A 4,268-nucleotide genomic window follows, 5' to 3' on the forward strand; every position below is an offset into this window, starting at 1 on the left:
TTATACTCTTTGCAGCCAAAGATAGAGAAGCTCTATACAGTCAGCAAAAACAAGACCGGAAGCTGACTGTGGCTCAGATCGTGAACTCTTTATTGCTAAATTCAGACTTCTATTGAAGAAAGTCGGGAAAACCACTAGACAATTCAGATATGACCTAAATCAAATCCCTTACAGTTATGTAGTGGAAGTGATAAAAGAGATTCAAGGGAATAAATCTGATAGAATGCCTGAAGAATTATGGGCGGAAGTTGGTGACATTGTACAGGAAAAGATCATCAAGACCGTCCCCCCAAAAAAAGAAATGCAAAAAAGGCAAAATGGTTTTCTGAGGAGGCCACACAAATAGCTGTGAAAAGAAGAGAAGCGAAAGGCAAAGAGAAAAGGAAAGATATACCCATTTGAATGCAGAGTTCCAAAGAATAGCAAGGAGAGATAAGAAAGCCTTCCTCAGTGATCAATCCTAAGAAATAGAGGAAAGCAATAGAATGGGAAAGACTAGAGATCTCTCCAAGAAAATTAGAGACACCAAGGGAACTTTTCCTGCAAAGATAGCACAGTAAAGGACAGACATGGTATAGACCTAACAAAAGAAGAAGATATTAAGAAGAGGTGGCAAGAATACACAGAAGAACTGTACAAAAAAGATCTTCACAACCAAGATATTCACGATGGTGTGATCACTCACCTAGAGCCAGACATCCTGGAGTGTGAAGTCAAGTGGGCCTTAGGAAGCATCACTACAAACAAAGCTAGTGGAGGTGATGGAATTCCAGTTGAGCTATTTCAAATCCTGAAAGATGATGCTATGAAAGTGCTGAACTCAATATGCCAACAAATTTGGAAAACTCAGCAGTGGCCACCGGACTGGAAAAGGTCCGTTTTCATTCCAATCCCAAAGAAAGGCAATGACAAAGAATGCTCAAACTACTGCACAATTGCATTCATCTCACACGGTGGCAAAGTAATGCTCAAAATTCTCCAAGGCAGGTTTCAGTAGTATGTGAACTATGAACTTCCAGATGTTCAAGCTGGATTTAGAAAAGGCAGAGGAATCAGAGATCAAATTTCCAACATACATTGGGTCATTGAAAAAGCAAGAGACTTACAGAAAAGCACATACTTCTGCTTAATTGACTACACCAGAGCCTTTGACTGTGTGTATCACAAAAAAACTGTGGAAAATTCATCAAGAGATGGGAATACCAGACCACCTGACCTGCCTCCTAAGAAATTTGTATGCAGGTCAAGAAGCAACAGATAGAACTGGATATGGAACAACAGACGGGTTCAAAATCAGGAAAGGAGTAAGTCAAGGCTGTATATTATCGTCCTCCTTATTTAACTTACATCCAGAGTACATCATGAGAAATGCTGGACTGGATGAAGAAAAAGCTAGAATCAAGATGATCAGGAGAAATATCATTAACCTCAGATATGCAGATAACACCACCCTTATGGCAGAAAGCCACGAGGACCTTGATGAAGAGCCTCTTGATGAAGGTGAAAAAGAGTGAAAAAGATGGCTTTAAACTGAACATTAAAAAAAAAACTAAGATCATTATTTTGCCATCAAAGGTCCACCTACTTAAAGAAACGGATTTTCCAGTAGTCATGTATGGATGTGAGAGTTGGACCGTGAAGAAGGCTGAGCATCAAAGAATTGATGCTTTTCAACTGAGGTGTTGGAAAAGACTCTTGAGAGTCCCCTGGACTGTATGGCAATCAAACCAATGAATCCTAAAGGAAATCAGTCCTGAATATTCATTGGAAGGACTGATGCTGAAGCTGCAGATTCAATACTTGGGCACCTGATGTGAAGAACACACTCCTTGGAAAAGATCCTGATGCTGGGAAAGAGCGAAGGCAGGAGAAGAAGGTGCGACAGAGGACGAGATGGTTGGATGGCATCACTGACTCGATGGACATGAGTTTGAGCAACTTCTGGGAAATAGTGAAGGACAGGGAAGCCTGGCGTGCTGCAGTCCATGGGGTCACAAAGGGTCAGACATGACTGAGCAACTGAACAACAGCAATTATTTCAAAGAATTCAAGTGATGTTGTATGTAAAGAAAAATATGTGAAAGCCTATCTCCACTGGCTTTTTTTCCAAAATGAATTTTCTCACCTTTTGCTTTATAAATTGAATTCATTTTACCCCCTTAATCCAGACTCAAGCTTCTGTTTGTATACTGGGAAATTCCTCCACCAACATGTGTGTAAGCTGATCCCCTTTAAAGTCTGTTTGTTTCTGAGTGTAAATCTGCTTGCTCCCCAAGCCCCTGTGACGAGTAATGTCTGGTGACAGTAAGGTCCACCAGGTGCTCTGCCAAAGAGAAGCATTGGGAGTGACCTTTGACAAGTGAAGTCCCTGCCTCCCTCTGCACCTGCCTGTCTGCTCTGGTGATGCTTAAGAGCCCACCAGAGGTGGCCATGGGAGGGGACCGCCTCGGGAACCAGGACATAGGCCGCTCACGTCACGGCTCCCTGGTGTTTTAAAAGAAAGACCATATTTGCTCTTGAAGTTTATGAGTTTGTGTTTTTCCTGTTTTGGGCGATGCAGAGATTAAAAATGAAGAGCACAATAAACACTTATCAGATACCGTGGATAAGCTTCTATCCGAATCAGATGAGAAGCTTCAGCTTCATCTGAAGGAGAGAATGGCAGCTTTGGAGGATAAGGTGAGCCAGCCCCACGGCCTCTTTAGAAAGAGGCGCATCTGGCCTGGCCTGGCCTGGCCTGGCCTGGTCTGTGTGTGGGAAATCTCCAGGATAGGAGTTGGAAAACTCTTCCCATAGAGGGCCCCGGAGTGAATGTCTTTACTGGTATGAATAATTGAGTAGCAGCATTTCATGCTAGTGAATAAGCGTGACAGCATCCACAGGCAGTGTGTAAAGGAACAGACATAGATGTGTGCCTGCAACCTTTACAGAAAGCACCAGAGAGCCGGATCCACTGATGGCCCCAGTGTTACCAGCCACCATGCTAGAACTTTCTTCTAGGTCCACCCTCACCCTTTCGTTTCTTTCTTAGAAGTTTACTTCTGGGGCTTTGCTGGCAGTCCAGTGACTGAGAGTCTGCCTTGCAAGGTCAGGGACGCAGGTTCAATGGCTGGTTGGGGAGCTAAGATCCCACAGACCACGTGGCAACCGCGACAAAGGAATCCCGCATGACGCAGCTAAGCTAAGGCCTGACACAGTCAAATCAATAAGTTTAGTTCAGGATCTTTTACATAAAGTGATAGAAAAGACTGAATCAACTAAAAGCAAGTATTCTCATATTCCAACTCCAGCCTTCTCTCTTTTCATTTGCTTTGAAAAATGGCTGAGAACCTCCACCAGAGCAGCTCAGTGGGCAACACTCTGGTTCAGGTTCGGTGAAAACCTGTCCCAGCTGCACCAGTGCCCTAAAGACAAGGCCCAGAACCTTCCCTGAGGTTGGCGTTTGGGCAACGATTGTCTGAGAGAGACCAATGGTCACTACAAGTTCTGTGGCATGTTTTCCCCCCACAAAACCCAAGATGAAACACACACCTCACTAGAGACCACACAGTGTGGTCCCCTCACTTCACCCTGACCTGTGGGCTGGCCCTGAGGTGGGATAGTTTTGTCTCAGGTTTGAATTTGGCATGTGAAACCTGCGCCAGTTTCCTGAGTGACCACTGAACTGCAAAAAGCTATAAGCAGTTTCACTTCTCCCAGGACCTGGCCTCCTTGTATCTAGAAGATCAGTCGGGGAAGGAGGAGATTGTCTGCGTACAAGTTGATGTTAAAAGTTGTCATCCAGCCTCGTGCTGGCACTTCACTCTGGGCGCGAGGTCCGCCACTCATCCCGAGGTGCTTTATACTTTCAGACAGAAGAGTAGCCATCCCACAGTCCATGCAACGTCCGTTAAGAATGGACACTAAAGCTGTTTGTATCTTTTTCAGAATTCTCTCCTATGGGAAGCTGAAAATGCTAAAAAGCAATTAGAAGAAATGCAAAACAACAAGCTACATAAATCTCTAAATCGTTTAGAAATTTGCTAAGAGCTGAATTGAGCTGGGTTCGTTGTTCCAGTCACTAAAGATGCTTAGCAGATGTCGAGTTACATTTTCCTTATGGCTAATCCACTGCTGTAACACGTATAGCATTTCTGGCTTTGAACACTGAATGTGTTTGCATTGTAGATGGATTTAGAGTGTGTGGCTAAATTCTGTTTGTGTGTGGTTCAGAATTCTGAGTAGTCCTTTCTGGGTTCACCCGAAAGCTGAGACAAAGCGTGAGCCTT

The sequence above is a fragment of the Bubalus kerabau genome, chromosome 20, assembly GCF_029407905.1.
Source record: "Bubalus kerabau isolate K-KA32 ecotype Philippines breed swamp buffalo chromosome 20, PCC_UOA_SB_1v2, whole genome shotgun sequence".
Taxonomy (NCBI): Eukaryota; Metazoa; Chordata; class Mammalia; order Artiodactyla; family Bovidae; genus Bubalus; species Bubalus kerabau.